Source organism: Gracilinanus agilis, chromosome 4 (assembly GCF_016433145.1).
Source record: "Gracilinanus agilis isolate LMUSP501 chromosome 4, AgileGrace, whole genome shotgun sequence".
In the NCBI taxonomy this organism is placed as follows: Eukaryota; Metazoa; Chordata; class Mammalia; order Didelphimorphia; family Didelphidae; genus Gracilinanus; species Gracilinanus agilis.
The window spans coordinates 200,822,658-200,839,470 of record NC_058133.1 but is presented as its reverse complement, the minus strand read 5'-3'; the positions used below and the strand labels follow the sequence as shown (position 1 = coordinate 200,839,470).

At 41.2% G+C, this 16,813-nt stretch overlaps 1 protein-coding gene across 1 annotated transcript in view; it reads left to right on the top strand.

Annotated features, from left to right (window-relative positions):
• Positions 1-14,045: 14,045 nt before the first annotated feature.
• DCAKD (dephospho-CoA kinase domain containing) overlaps positions 14,046-16,813 on the top strand; it is a 48,701-nt gene continuing 45,933 nt past the window's right edge. The window contains exon 1 of the mRNA XM_044677141.1: positions 14,046-14,116. The gene's annotated coding sequence lies outside the window, so the exon portion shown is untranslated. The remainder of the gene's footprint in view (positions 14,117-16,813) is intronic.

Genomic DNA, 16,813 nt, shown 5'->3' with positions numbered 1-16,813 from the left:
GCTATTGGACGAGGTGGAACCAGCGATGTTTTCTGGGCGTTGTAGTCTTTATGGGAGGGAACGAACGGGTAAAAGGGGAGGGCTCATTTTCGGAGAACAGATCAGCATGAACTACCTTACCCAGAAATCACGAGGTCAGGGGGCGGATCTCTACTAATAGTAAAGTCTTTTTGGAGGAGTCAAAGTCCCCAGAGTTCTTCGGGATTTGGATGCCTTTCGAGGAAAAGAGGGACCTTAAAGGTGGGGGAGGGTAGGCCCCTCCTTAAAAGCACGGCCTGCACAGTAGGATGCTGGGAGTTGTAGTTCGGTGCCTATCTAGGGTACCTCACATGGACTTTTCCAAGACCTGAGGTTTGACCTTAACCTACCCTTGGCCAACCCAAGGCCCTAAGCAAGCAGTTAATTTGCTACCGTTAATAACCGTTACCGTTCTGGGGTAAGTGAGATAGACAGAGGCCCGAGGGTGCGGGCAGGAAGGAAATTCCTCAGGGCTGGAGTGTTAAATGCGGGGAGGGTTTAGTGGGGAGCCTGATTTGGGGGATGAAGAGAGAGTGGGGAGAAGTTCTCTTTAGTCCATACCTAAAGGCTCCGACTCCATCCAAAAGGTGAGAGCTAATCTCCCACTCCACGTGGTCCCAAGGACATAGTGGAGCAAATTAAATCATGATGGTCTACCAAACTCATCGATGGTGTGAGCTTGAGCTGGTTTCCCCGTTAGTCGTTGGGGAGCTCTTTCCTTGGTTATCATCGGGGTTATATCGGTTTGACTTTCTTGTCTCTTGAAGCTCGGGAGTTGGGTTGAGAGGTTTAGACCAATCATTGAGTCTCTAACCATTTATTAAGCTCCCACTGCACCCAGGCTCAGTGCTAAGGGCTAGGGGTGTGGGGCGGGTACAAAGAAAGGTAAAAGACAGATGAGTAGTTCTCAAGCTAATGGACGAAATGCAAACCACTATATACAAAAAAGCTGTATACAGAATAAATAGGAAATAATCAACGAAGGAAAGGCTCACAGTTGAATGGAGGCAACAATTCTGATCCAGCCTGACCACTGCCAGGGTGCATGTGGAGTAGCCAGCATTTTATCTGAATTGTATCCTTTTGAATCTTAAGAAAGATTTCATTGTGTGTGGAATGAGAAATTAGTGTGTTAATTCTCAAGTTATTAAAAATTGTTAATATCTAAAGGTTGATGTTCCCTCCCCCCATTCTTACCAAAGCTTTGCAGCTTTAAGGGAGCCTGTCTGGGAATTCCTCCAGGCCAGAGTCCCAAACTGATGGTCTTGGATCCTGTGGTACTCTATCTACCAGTCTTGAGTACCCTTTTGTCTTAGAAGACTCTCCTATTGTATCTTTGTAACCCTTCCTAGATAATCCAGTTGTGCCTCTTTGTATCTGTCTCCAACTTCCTGGTCATTTCTTTCAAATATTGATTTGTTTGGATGTATCCATTGTGAAGCTATTCTCCAATTTCTTGAAGATGTTAATAAGCTTGTATGTGTTCCTTGAAAAGTCAATGTAAAACTATTCAATTCTTTGTCTCCAACTATTGTAAAATGTTATAGTCCCTTCTGGGAGACTTGATTACCTTGGGATTCTCCTATAATTAAGGGATTTTTCTATGAATTTTTTTGGCATTTTGTCTTGGGTCAGTAATTTGAGGTAGTGCCCCACATTTTCTCTGTAATCTTTTGTGGCATCTGTCTTGAGTCCATGACCTGATAGTGCTTCCTTTCCCCACCCCCCTCCTCTTTCAATAAAGCTTATATTTTAAATGATTGATTTCTATGGTCATATATATATATATATATATATATATATATATATATATTTTTTTTTTTTTTTTAGACCCTTAACTTCGGTGTATTGTCTCATAGGTGGAAGAGTGGTAAGCGTGGGCAATGGGGGTCAAGTGACTTGCCCAGGGTCACACAGCTGGGAAGTGGCTGAGGCCGGGTTTGAACCTAGGACCTCCTGTCTCTAGGCCTGACTCTCACTCCACTGAGCTACCCAGCTGCCCCTCATATATTTTTTTAGTAAGTAGTAAAAGAGGATGCACTTTGAAATTTCCAAGGTCCCCTCAATTTCCATTCCACACAATTGCATTAGAAATAATGTTTATTATTGTTTACTAAAACATAATTATGTGGAGCAGTGGCTAGAGTGTTGGGCCCAGAGTTAGAATTACTTGTGTTCAAATCTTGCCTCAAACACTTCCTAGCTTGCCTAAACTTTAGGCAAGACACTTAAACTGTGTCTTCTTCAGTTTAAGATAGGTAGGTGGTGAAGTAGAGGTTGGGGAGTGAGGCTGAAGTCAGGAAGACTCATTTTTATGAGTTTAAATCTGGTCTCAGACCCTAGCTGTGTGACCCTGGGTGAGTCATTTAACCCTATTTGCCTCAATTTTTGATCTGCAAAATAAGCTGAAGAAGGATGACAAACCATTCCAGAATATTTGCCAAAAAAATACCAAATGGGCTCACAAAGAGTCAAAAACAGCTTTACCATAACAAAATATTTTGAAGTGGACTAGGGTCTCTCAGCCCTTTTCAGGACTGATCATGTACATAGTATGCTTTACAAATGTATATGTACAAAGAACAGGAAAAAAGGTGAGTGCATGAAACTATTATATACAACTTGTTTAAAAAAGAAGTCTACAAAAACTCCAAATATTACTTTTCTTTTGTTGTAAGAGGTAAAGGTTAGTACCAGAACCCCTTGATGACAGACAATCAGATTTGTATCAGAAGGTCAAAAGTATTTTATTTTTACTTCTCTATCAAGAAGCTAGGCATGGCAGTTGTAAAAATGTAATTCACTTTTAGTCTGATTCACACAAATACTAACATTTATTTCTGTCTTCAAAGTCCAAAATTGAAAATTTGGCACTTAAGCAGTAAGCAAGTCATGTATTTGAGTATGGTTATGTTAAAGAAAATATGAAATAAACCTTCAATTTTCCATGGTATATATGTTTTTTTAGGGGAATAGGGTACCCTAGTGAGATTTCCCTGAAATCCAGTTAAAGTTAAATAACATGACATTGTAACCTAAAGGGGAAAACTTTCTGGTGAAAAATAAACATTCCTCTTCCTAGAAAGAATGGGAGATTTGACTATCTTAATTGCCTAACTACCAATCCAGAGCATTTGTCCCTAGCCTCTCCTCTGCTGAAAGTTTCCTAAAGAAAATTGAAGGGAAAATGACTAATCATTCTAAAGCTCTATGGGGGTGGCTTCCCTAGTCCAGCCCAGCCTAGCCCCAAGGCTGTGGGTAGAAGACTATCACTGTTCTTGATGGTGGGGAGAAGGTTGGGTGCCTGAACCAGAAAATAGCTGCTGAGACATCACACTTTTAGAGGAGCACAGTGGCTAAGGAGTTTGCTCCCTTGGCAATAAGTGACAACCTAACAACATCGAAGAGCTCAGAATTGGTAAATCAATAAAGTGTGTCAACTTGGCAAGTCATTTAACCTCTATGTCACTTTTCTCAACTGTAAAATGGGAATAATAATTGGCATCTTCTTCCCAAGCTTGTGAGGATCAAATGAGATAATAACTGCAGAACATTTAGCACAGTACCTAGAATGTGCTATCACCATGATTATTAAATATTGTTAAATGCAGCTGACTATGACAACCACCCCAGAGCTACCACTATCTGATCTAAACCAGTTAAAATAACTGGTTGCATTTGGAGCTTGATGTTCTGACCAGATATTAACCACTTCCCAGTCTCCCCAGCCTTCTTTATAGACTCTCCTTTGTTATGTGAAACACCTTATGTAATAGCTTGGGAGACTGTGCCTCTGAGAGACTCCCAGTTAAAATGTACTGTCTTCCCTGTCTATTGTGGGCATTCCTGTGTCCTAGTGTTGTGTAGTGACTCTGGATTGCAATCTTCTCACCTCTTTTAAAGACCTTCATTGCTACTTTGGTAGTCTTCTACATTGCAAGTTGACAATATTAAGTGCCTTCTATGTGCCAGGTACTGTGCTAAGTTCTCAGGGTTGTAAAAAAAGAAAGACAGACCCTTCCTTCAAGGAGCTTATACTTACAATACACAATAAAAGGCTAAAGGGAATGGATGAAGTTCTTGGCTCTGCTCTCCAATCAGAGAGATAGAGGCTGCCGATAAGGTAGATGATGCTAATGCAATTTTGTAGAATGATGAAATACTCCCAAATAATGAACCAAATAGGACATGGTAGAAGAGTCGGAAAAGATCCAAAATACTACAACCAGGAGGAGACTCTGGAGAGAAAAGATATTAAATCCTTGTGTTAATGGAGGTGTGAGTTGCCTTGGCTACATGTGTCCCCTGCACATGTAGCCAAGGATAAGTCTGGCTTCATTCTTCCCTCAGGGATTGTGTGTGTTCATAAGAGACTCTGATCATTGGGTAACCACTGACTTTGCAATGTCATTTGAGTTCTTTGCTTAAAAAATGGAATCTATAGACTGAATAAAGGGAGGCACATCATTAAGACTTGAGAATTGAGAAGAATAGCTAATACCTACAGAGTTGCCCCTAGGACTCATAGATAGCAGCAGCCATCCCTATTGGGATCCAATCTGGTGATGGTTTTTTGGGCAGCTGAGTCCTGATAGTGTTAACACTTTTTTTTTTTAAACCCTTACCTTCCATCTTAGACTCAATACTGTATATTGGCTCCAAAGAAGAAGAGTGGTAAGAGTAGGCAATAGGAGTCAAGTGACTTGCCCAGGGTCACACAGCTGGGAAGTGGCTGAGGCCGGGTTTGAACCTAGGACCTCCTGTCTCTAGGCCTGACTCTCACTCCACTGAGCTACCCAGCTGCCCCTCATATATTTTTTTAGTAAGTAGTAAAAGAGGATGCACTTTGAAATTTCCAAGGTCCCCTCAATTTCCATTCCACACAATTGCATTAGAAATAATGTTTATTATTGTTTACTAAAACATAATTATGTGGAGCAGTGGCTAGAGTGTTGGGCCCAGAGTTAGAATTACTTGTGTTCAAATCTTGCCTCAAACACTTCCTAGCTTGCCTAAACTTTAGGCAAGACACTTAAACTGTGTCTTCTTCAGTTTAAGATAGGTAGGTGGTGAAGTAGAGGTTGGGGAGTGAGGCTGAAGTCAGGAAGACTCATTTTTATGAGTTTAAATCTGGTCTCAGACCCTAGCTGTGTGACCCTGGGTGAGTCATTTAACCCTATTTGCCTCAATTTTTGATCTGCAAAATAAGCTGAAGAAGGATGACAAACCATTCCAGAATATTTGCCAAAAAAATACCAAATGGGCTCACAAAGAGTCAAAAACAGCTTTACCATAACAAAATATTTTGAAGTGGACTAGGGTCTCTCAGCCCTTTTCAGGACTGATCATGTACATAGTATGCTTTACAAATGTATATGTACAAAGAACAGGAAAAAAGGTGAGTGCATGAAACTATTATATACAACTTGTTTAAAAAAGAAGTCTACAAAAACTCCAAATATTACTTTTCTTTTGTTGTAAGAGGTAAAGGTTAGTACCAGAACCCCTTGATGACAGACAATCAGATTTGTATCAGAAGGTCAAAAGTATTTTATTTTTACTTCTCTATCAAGAAGCTAGGCATGGCAGTTGTAAAAATGTAATTCACTTTTAGTCTGATTCACACAAATACTAACATTTATTTCTGTCTTCAAAGTCCAAAATTGAAAATTTGGCACTTAAGCAGTAAGCAAGTCATGTATTTGAGTATGGTTATGTTAAAGAAAATATGAAATAAACCTTCAATTTTCCATGGTATATATGTTTTTTTAGGGGAATAGGGTACCCTAGTGAGATTTCCCTGAAATCCAGTTAAAGTTAAATAACATGACATTGTAACCTAAAGGGGAAAACTTTCTGGTGAAAAATAAACATTCCTCTTCCTAGAAAGAATGGGAGATTTGACTATCTTAATTGCCTAACTACCAATCCAGAGCATTTGTCCCTAGCCTCTCCTCTGCTGAAAGTTTCCTAAAGAAAATTGAAGGGAAAATGACTAATCATTCTAAAGCTCTATGGGGGTGGCTTCCCTAGTCCAGCCCAGCCTAGCCCCAAGGCTGTGGGTAGAAGACTATCACTGTTCTTGATGGTGGGGAGAAGGTTGGGTGCCTGAACCAGAAAATAGCTGCTGAGACATCACACTTTTAGAGGAGCACAGTGGCTAAGGAGTTTGCTCCCTTGGCAATAAGTGACAACCTAACAACATCGAAGAGCTCAGAATTGGTAAATCAATAAAGTGTGTCAACTTGGCAAGTCATTTAACCTCTATGTCACTTTTCTCAACTGTAAAATGGGAATAATAATTGGCATCTTCTTCCCAAGCTTGTGAGGATCAAATGAGATAATAACTGCAGAACATTTAGCACAGTACCTAGAATGTGCTATCACCATGATTATTAAATATTGTTAAATGCAGCTGACTATGACAACCACCCCAGAGCTACCACTATCTGATCTAAACCAGTTAAAATAACTGGTTGCATTTGGAGCTTGATGTTCTGACCAGATATTAACCACTTCCCAGTCTCCCCAGCCTTCTTTATAGACTCTCCTTTGTTATGTGAAACACCTTATGTAATAGCTTGGGAGACTGTGCCTCTGAGAGACTCCCAGTTAAAATGTACTGTCTTCCCTGTCTATTGTGGGCATTCCTGTGTCCTAGTGTTGTGTAGTGACTCTGGATTGCAATCTTCTCACCTCTTTTAAAGACCTTCATTGCTACTTTGGTAGTCTTCTACATTGCAAGTTGACAATATTAAGTGCCTTCTATGTGCCAGGTACTGTGCTAAGTTCTCAGGGTTGTAAAAAAAGAAAGACAGACCCTTCCTTCAAGGAGCTTATACTTACAATACACAATAAAAGGCTAAAGGGAATGGATGAAGTTCTTGGCTCTGCTCTCCAATCAGAGAGATAGAGGCTGCCGATAAGGTAGATGATGCTAATGCAATTTTGTAGAATGATGAAATACTCCCAAATAATGAACCAAATAGGACATGGTAGAAGAGTCGGAAAAGATCCAAAATACTACAACCAGGAGGAGACTCTGGAGAGAAAAGATATTAAATCCTTGTGTTAATGGAGGTGTGAGTTGCCTTGGCTACATGTGTCCCCTGCACATGTAGCCAAGGATAAGTCTGGCTTCATTCTTCCCTCAGGGATTGTGTGTGTTCATAAGAGACTCTGATCATTGGGTAACCACTGACTTTGCAATGTCATTTGAGTTCTTTGCTTAAAAAATGGAATCTATAGACTGAATAAAGGGAGGCACATCATTAAGACTTGAGAATTGAGAAGAATAGCTAATACCTACAGAGTTGCCCCTAGGACTCATAGATAGCAGCAGCCATCCCTATTGGGATCCAATCTGGTGATGGTTTTTTGGGCAGCTGAGTCCTGATAGTGTTAACACTTTTTTTTTTTAAACCCTTACCTTCCATCTTAGACTCAATACTGTATATTGGCTCCAAAGAAGAAGAGTGGTAAGAGTAGGCAATAGGAGTCAAGTGACTTGCCCAGGGTCACACAGCTGGGAAGTGTCCAAGGTCATATTTGAATCTAGGACTTCCCATCTCTAGTCCTGGCTCTCAATCCACTGAGCTACCCAGCTGCCCCCTAGTGTTAACATTCTTTAAGACATGTTCCCAACTCTGGAAGGTCACAGTATGTCCTGAATTTATTTTTAATTAAAAATTTCAAGCTGAATTTTATGGTTTTTTTTCCTATTTCCTGTCAGCTCTCTTTTATCTCATTTTAAAGTTGATCTGTATGATATCTCCAGAATTATTTTGAAAGTTTTTAGATGATAATCTTTTGGAGTGTCCTACCCTCAGGACACCCTCTCCACCTCCAGAAGGTCACCCTCTAAAGTTACTGGTTGTAATATGGTAAGCCTGAGGCTCTTTCACTATTGGAGAAGATTCTCAGTTCTTATCTCCCACTCCCATTTTCTTCTCTTATATCTAGGATTTCAGCAGTATTCAATATATTTGTCAAATCAGTGATAATTAGACTCAATATCACCTTCAGATTTAATGTCTTCAATGGTACCATTGACCTCATTCTTAGTATCACTTTCCTTTTATTCCATATTTATGTCTTTACCATTTTTCTGGACTTCATACTTTAAAAAAATCCTTAAATTCTCTCATCTTATGGAGAAGTCTTCTCTTTGTGCCTTGTGGTTTTCTTTTGTGCTTCAGTGTGAAAAACTTAGAATAAATTAACTTTATTTTTTGCCCTTTTCCATTAAAATTTCTATCTTGTTCTCTGAACCAACTTTTTTTGTATGTTTAAATGATTTTCAGTCTTGGCTTGTTGGTCTCCTTCAGTCTTATTTATAAGATCTAACTTTAGTCTCAACTATGAGATCTAAACATACTACTTTTGGGGCAGGTAGGTAGCTCAGGGGTTTGAGAGCTATACCTAGAGATGGGAGGGCCTATTTTCAAATCTGGCCTCAAGACACTTCCTAGCTGTGTGACTCTAGACAAGTCACTTAACCCTCATTGCCCAGCCCTTACCACTCTTCTGCCTTAGAACCAATACATAGTATTGATTTTAAGACAGAAGGTAAGGGTTTAAAAAAAATTACTATTTTTCAAGCAGTCTCATTTGTTTGTATTTCCTTCTGAACTTTTTTCTGTTTTCTTCTGTGCATTTTTTTTTATTTTGTTTATTTTAAACCCTTAACTTCTGTGTATTGACTTATAGGTGGAAGAGTGGTAAGGGTAGGCAATGGGGGTCAAGTGACTTGCCCAGGGTCACACAGCTGGGAAGTGTCCGAGGCCGGATTTGAACCTAGGACCTCCTGTCTCTAGGCCTGGCTCTCAATCCACTGAGCTACCCAGCTGCCCCTGTGCATTTTCTTTTAAATGCTTCAATTATTCTTTTTCCCCCCTTTTTGGGGGGCGGGGAAGTAACTTTTGGTTACATAACTATAGTTCTTGAGTCTCATTTCATCCTATTCTCAGACCAAATCATTGGAGATCTAGTGTGAGTTAAATCTTGTCCAGATTTTCTTTCTTCTAGCTTGCTTCAGGCAACTAACTCCTTAGAAAGTGTTTTGGGGGATCAATGGACAGAACTGTTAGGAGGCATTTTGCTTTTTAATGATATGGGGAGAGAAAAAACTGTGTGTTAAAAGAATAATCACACACATAGTTTGATGGGGATATGATTAGGGATGTTGATTTTAAATGATCACCAAATTGCAAATATTAATAATATGGAAGTAGGTTTTGAATAACGATACATGTAAAACCCAGTGGAATTGCTCATGGAAAAATATCCTTAATTAACTAATTGGAAGAATAATCATGGCAAATGGAAATTCATCTGGAAAACAGAGGGTCTTTTAGCTGGCATAGTGGTAATCTTGAGTCACTGGATAAAGATGAGAGGTAGTTTTCAACATGAACAGAAGGGGGAAGTTTGTTATTAGAAGTCTTCTGAAGAAGCCAAGATTTGGTATTTGCCTAGTGGGACTCCAAGGGAAGGAGAGGATTTGGGGCTAGGGAACAATGAGTTGGTGCAAAGAGAGTCCCCATATCACTTCAGGCCAAGGAAAAGATTATATTCAAGAGACTTCTGACCTCTCAGCTACCTTATCATAGACAAGTGATATCTTTGGACATATAATCATCTATGCTGTGAAGCTGAAGTTCCTAGTACTGCTCCTGGTTACCATATTTGTCTTTTATCAGAAGATCTACTCTGGCCTGGTCCTAATAATACCTTCACTTTATGAATTTTTCTTTTAAAAAGATTGCATTCTTTTATATTTGTTTGATTTTTTTTAAAGCTCCTCCACCAGGGCACTTATGCTCGCTTCTTCCTGAAATCTGAAGAATGCAGAGAGAGAGGGGAGTATCATTTTCTGAAATGTATTCTTTTAATAATAAAGTTGTTTCTATTGCATATATATGGTCTACTAGTGCTTTCTGCATTCTAATCCCAAACCTGAATTACTGGATTGGTCTGATTTAGATCTGGTCTAGGATACCATCTCTTTTAGGAAACACCTCCTATTCTATCCCTTCCCCTCAGCTTCAGTAGAAACTCATCTTTTATCAAGCCAGCAAGTACTACTTTTTAGTTTAGAGTCCTTAAAATAGTGATGGTGAACCTTTCAGAAACTGAGTACCCAAACTTCAACCCTCACACTGCATGTGAGCCCCTACCTTACCCCAGACAGGGGAGGGAGGAAGCTCTCTCATTGGGCTGCTGGGCAGAGGGGTGGGTAATAAAAGAAATGTCCTCAGGCATGATGGAGAGGGGGAGGGGAGTAGCCCCCTCTAGCATACATGCCATAGGTTTGCCAATGTGGCCTTAAAAAGATACAAAGGATAGGCCACACCGGAGGAACTTTTACTGATTTTGTTGGCTTTTCAAAAGTACATGGTCTATGGCTATGTTGCTACTATCCTTATCCTCTGTATCCATGATGGGGAACCGGTGGCATGTGTGCCAAAGATGACATACAGAGAACTCTGTAGGCACTTGCAAGCTCCTGGCTTGGTCAGCTGGGAGCCTGGCCCTACCCCTAAACATAGGAGGTGGGACATTCTAGCCTCCCTCCACCATCCCAGAGGCTAAGTACCTCCCTGCCACCCCACCCCCAAGTATAGAGGCTGGCCCTGAGGGGCACAGCAGCTTGGCCCAGGGCTGGTAGCCTGGTCCCACTCTTTAAACACAAGGGGAGAGTAGGAGCTTGGCCCCACCCCGGAAGACAGATGAGTGGGTACTATGTGCATTTAGAGCAGTGATTCCCAAAGTGGGCGCCACCACCCTCTGGTGGGTGCTGCAGTGATCGGGGGTTGGGGGTGGGGTGGGCAGTGATGGCCACAAGTGCATTTATCTTTCCTATGAATTGCTATTAAAATTTAAAAAAAAATTAATTTCCAGGGGGCTAAGTAATATTTTTTCTGGAAAGGGGGTGGTAGGCCAAAAAAGTTTGGGAACCACTGATTTAGAGGGTGGGGCATGCAGTTGGGGGAGGGCCTGGCAGGAGCACTCAGTCGTGGGGTGGGGCCTGGCACTCCATCTCTAAAAGGTTCACCATCATTGCAACAAGCTACTACATTTAGCCCAGTAAATCCTCTCTCTTTCTCTTTGAGAGGACTTGCCCATTGAAGTCACAGGATGCCTTTTTCTACTTCAGCTAAAACCAACACCAAATGTTGTGTCAGGCTCAAACCAGGTTAGACTAGTGGTTCAGGTTTGGGATTGGAACAAAATGAGATACTTGCAGATCAGAGGAGTCAAATTTCAGTGAGAGTGAAGCTTGAACCAGATTAAAGTGTATTTGGGAAATGTTCGATGAAATAAAAATATAGTTCAACACAGATTGTGTTAATTTGTGTTTTTTAAGTCAATTTGTGTCAAAGATATGTTTCTAATTGAGTTTAAAATCACTGTTACAGACTAATCACTTTCCCCAAAAATTTATGTATTAACAATAGTACTTTTGTTTAGCAAGTACTAGTTCATAGACAAATTCCCACTAGTTTCCATACAGAAATGTGTCTGGTCAACAGGGCATGTTAGGTTAGATGGGGGTAGTGACTTGAATTTTACATTTTTAGATATGGGAGAAGCTAAACTTTTTTTTTATATTAATGGCTATGGCATATCTGTTAAGGCTGAGGGACTGTGGACTACCCGTGGGCTGTTTTTCAAAATGTCACAAGTGGATGGGAAACTGTGTTAGTTTGAGCCCTAGGCCCCAGACCAGTTAAGCTTTGGGGACAGTTTCCTTACTTTTGTGGGGAAAACTAGTACAGATCACATAGCAAGGACCTTAATAAGCCACTTGAGAGCAGGCACCCAGTCTTACCTTTGTTTCCCTTACTGTCACTGTGCATAAAGCAGATAAGAAAAAAAAAAGGTTAATAATACTTTCTGGGTTCCAAGACGAGGTATGAAGAAAAGCACATAGTCTTACTCTGAAGACAATTCCAAAGCAGTTCTCAAAATGTCACATGTTAAATTACATGAAAATGTAGACAATACAGTAGTTCCTTCTTATTGTGCCTGGTAAAGCTAGATGAAATCTAACTGACAGTAGTCCTTTCCCAGAAAGAATGTCTTATATGTTTGGTTCTTCTTTGAAGTGGATGGTTGGTAGTAGGTGAAATTTTGAAATAGAAGAAATTTGGTTTTGGTGCTCCTCTTCCCAGGCTCCTACCTCCTTACAGGTGCTTGTTTTTTGTTTTTTTGTTTTTAATTTTTTTTTATTCCATCAGTACATAGCTTTTAGATAATGGTCCTAATCTCCATTAAGATGAATTCAATTTATATTTCTTTAAATAGTGAGAATATGTACAAGGCATAGTACTGGATATTGTGAAGCCTACAAAAGTATTAAATGGGATATTCAGGGAAGACTAACACAGTCGCTGTGAGGACTTGCTGAGTCCTTTTCAGGGCTGCTTTTCTCCTTTGGTGTCCAGCTGCCACCCAGCTCTTGCTTGGGGTTCCAAGAAGCTGTTGCATGAACAATGGCCATAACCAGCTTAGTAAACAAGTAAGACCAGGTTGAGGGTAATAGACAGAACTCAAGCCTTTTTGTGGAGTTAAAGGGGTAGCTACCCCAGGCATGTGAAGATGAGAACAATTTTGTCCAAAGGCAGGGATAATGGGTGCTTTTGTGTGCTTAGAACTTGGTTAAACAATGAGAAAGCCAAAGTCATTCTTTGCATTCTAAGCCATCACCAGTCATCTTGACTTTTGTCTCTTGATTTTTTGATGATTCTGGAGGAGAGAGTGAGGCTGACAGCTTTGTGCAACTCTGTCTCACTTAAATCTAATTTATACTCTGGTCAAAAGACATCACCAGTGGGGACAGCTGGGTAGCTCAGTGGATTGAGAGCCAGCCTAGAGACAGGAGGTCTTAGGTTCAAATCTGGTCTCAAATACTTCCTAGCTATGTGACCCTGGGCAAGTCACTTAACCCCCATTGTCCAGCCCTTACCACTCTTCTGCCTTAGAATCAATAAGTATTAATTCTGAGACAGAAGGTAAGGGTTTAAAAAAAAAAAAAGACATCATGTTATTTTGGTCCTCTTCGACTAAGAAGGACAACAACCAATTAACACTCAATCCATTTTGGACAAAGATATAGTTAAAAAATTAAATATCTGCAGGAGAACTGCCAAATGTATGGTACAGGTGAGGGTGTAGGAGTCCAGTGAAGAGAGAGATGACTGGGAAGGCTTTCAGGAAGGCTTTATAGAAGTGATTGGACTTAATCTTGGCCCAGAAATAAAAGTAGGATAATAGTTAGTTTGTATAGTGCTTTAAGGTTTTCAATGTGATGTATATATTATTTTACTTGATAACATTTAGATGGAAGAGGTGGAAAAGCAATCTTGGTTAAGGTGAGGGAGTAGAGTAGACCAATGAGGTGGAATAAGAAGACGCCCTGAGAGCTTTGCCCAACAATGCACGGATACTAAGTTGCAGTGCCTGGATTTCCAACTCTAAATGAACTTTTCCCAAGCAACAGAGTTTCTAAATCTATTCACTAGGAGGAGGTGGAGGGCCTCCCCTTCGGAATTAGTTTGTGATTTTTCTATAATCAGTCCTTACATTATCCTCTTATTGCTAAGGGGATGGGGTGTCACTCTGATTTTGCAACTAGAAGGTAAGCTACTGGAGGGGCTAAGACTATCCTCCACTATCGGGGTAGCCTAGGCACTTAAAGAAAACTCGTTGGACGGATTCCATGTTCCTCCCCTCCTTGGCTCCACTACATCTCTCTGCTTCTCTGTCCTTCCATACCCTACTTTAACCTCAGCCCAAACTCCAGGGGAAAAGAGGCTAAATCACGTCGTCTTCCCCCGCCTCCCAACTTCGTCCCGACTTTTGGCCGTGGGCGAGATCTTCCAGTAAGCCGGACAATGATTGGACCACCGACGGGCTCGCTCCAAGCCGGCCAATAGTATTGCTGCCTGTTGCTGGGTGGATGAGGCCCTAGAAACAGCTATTTGAAGGGAAAAGAGTGATCTGGAGAGGTGGGTTCAGGACCCCGCAGGTGAAGGTTTCTTTCGGACCCCCCTTCGTCTGGACCCTGTCTTGGGATGTCCCAGTGGAGTGGACGGTAATCGCAGGCATCCCCTCTTCTGGGGGGGTTCTTTGACCAGGGCAGGTGAATTCGGTCGCCCGGGGCGGGGCAGGGGAGGGGGCGGTGCGCCGGGGCGGCCCGGCCAGTGACGGTGGCTCGTGAGACGCCGGCCTGAAGACGGACCCCTCCTCCCCTCTCTGTTAGATCTGAGCGGCGGCTCTTCGCGCTTCCTCCGCGGGCTGCCCCCCCCCCCCCCGAGGGCAGGGAGGCGTTCTCCTCCCCAAGTCTCCGGAGCGGGAAGAGAGGGACGGATTCCCGGAACCTGGAGCCCAGCCGCCCCAGGCCAGAGAGGGGCGTCACTGTGGGCCAGCCTCTTGACGGGCCCGCGAGTGGCTCTGTAGTTTTACCGGGAAAAAAAGGTTTAATTATAAGCGGCCCCACCGAAGCCCCTTCGTATCAAAAAGTTTATGTCCCAGATGGTGGAGGGGAACGGGAATTAGAGTAAATGAAACCTCAAAGGAGTCACTCTTACCCGCCCCCCAAAAGAACACATGTTAAAACTGGGTTGGGGCTAGATGAGCAGCAGACTTTACACTTGTTCAGAAAATCCCCAAAGTATGGTGGTCGAGGTCAGAGTACCCTTCCCCTTATAAAATGGAAGTTCCTTGAAGGCAGGAACTGTTTCACTTCTGCCGCCTGGACTTAGCTTTCAGTTGTTCTTTAGTTTCAGTCGTGTCCGCCTCTAGGTTCCTCCATTTGAAGTTTTCTTGGCTGAGATTCTAAAGTGGCTTACCATTTCCTACTCCAGTTCATTTTATAGAAAGTAACTGAAGCTAGCAGAGTAATTTGCCCAGGGTCACACAGCTAGTAAGTGTCTGAGGCGGAATTTGAACTGAGGTCCTTCTTACTTAAGACTGGGTGCTCTAGCCACTTCACCTAGCTGTCCCCACATATAGCTACTACTTAATAAACCCATGACTGATTATTAGTAAATGGTTGGATGGAGTCTGGCCATCTGCTTTTTTTTTTTTTTTTTTTTTTTAAGGATGGGGAGAAAAGGGTAAAAAAATACACTGATCCTCAAAGCTGGAAAAAGGAGCAGGTATGGTATAAGAAGTTAGTGCCTCAGTTGACTCATCTGAGAATTTGGGATGATGCCTACTTAAAGAGAAGCATTGAAGTAAAAGAATGATTCAGAAATTTGTAGCCATTCTGAGTAGATGATGTGCACTTAAGGTGTCTGTTCTTACAGAGCTTACAATGAGATTTCCCTCAGTGCCTTCAGCTCCTTCAAAGTCACGTTGCTGATGCTTAGAACAGAGAAACTTTGGATTTGGATAGAGTTGGATATATCAGCTTTTTCTCTTTTATAAGAGAACAGAGACTTGAAGAGATTTATTTCTCCCAAGCACTTACTGTATAATCTGTTAGTTTAAAATACCAAATGGGCATAGGTATTGTCAATACTTTGTGTTCCCTTTATACTTTCTTAAAAATCAACTTTAAATGAGTTTTCCCAATACTCCTTTCCAAGAAAATGGCTTTAAAGGAGTAGCCAGACTGTCTGTTGTGCTAACCAACTTCTGGTTAAGATCTTCATTTTCCCAATCCTTTATTAATTTGTGAATAATACAGATTGCACTTGGATACTTACTATAATGTAAGTGAAGATACTGTAGAGGCCATTTTCTTTTTTGTCTAGGCAGGGTTCCATCTTGTACTGATTGAAGTAAAAGATACTCATTAACTCGTACTCAGGTGATGTCACCAACAACTTTGTTGGCAAGATTTCAGTTGAGTGCAGTTAACTTCACACTACTTCCCCTTGTCCTCTCTACTAGCAAGTAAATTCATTTTGACATTTACTGTATAAAACCCTGTGCTAGTCAATGAGTAGTAGTATGAAAATTACTAAAACATAGGTCTTGCTCTCAAGGAGCTTTTACAATAACCACAAACTTTCTGTCAGAAGCAGGATTTGATCCCCTTTCTTTCTAATTGCAAGTCCAGCTTTCTATCTACTGTCCTACACTACTCCTTGATACAAGCAGACAATGATGAATGACACTTTTGTTTTGCAAAGATATGGGCTAGATGACAATGTAATTATATGAATTTGGAACTGGTATAGTAACTAGAGAGAGAGGAATTGATATCAGTATAAACCAAGTGCCATGGAACTTGTGGTTTAAAAAGAATTGGGGATATCGAGGTGGCTCAATGGATTGAGAGCCAGACCTAGAGATAGGAGGTTTTGGATTCAAATATGACCTCAGACACTTCTAAGTGTGTGATGCTTAACCCCAGTTCCCTAGCCCTTGCTCTTCTGTCTTAAAACTGACACTAAGACAAAAGGTAAGAGTTTTAGGAAATTGATAACTGGATTTCATTATAATTTTTTACTTTGCAGTCCTCTGTATTTTGGCTTATGCATTTAAAAAATTTCTGGGAAGGGACACATAGGCCTCACCATGATACAGAAAAGGTTTAGAAACTCTGACTTAGAGGTAGTTGCTCCAAGGATCTGCCCTTTGATGTTCAGCATTTTTGTCTGGTTTCTTGTCAAATTTATAAAAATGACATGATGCTTGGAGAGATAACTAGTATGTTATATAATAGTCTGGATCTAAAAAGAGCTCATCAGACTAGAATGATACACTGTACCGAATAAGATTTCAACATGGGTTCAGCAAGTCAACTTCACAAGTACAGATTGGGATAGACATGTCTAGA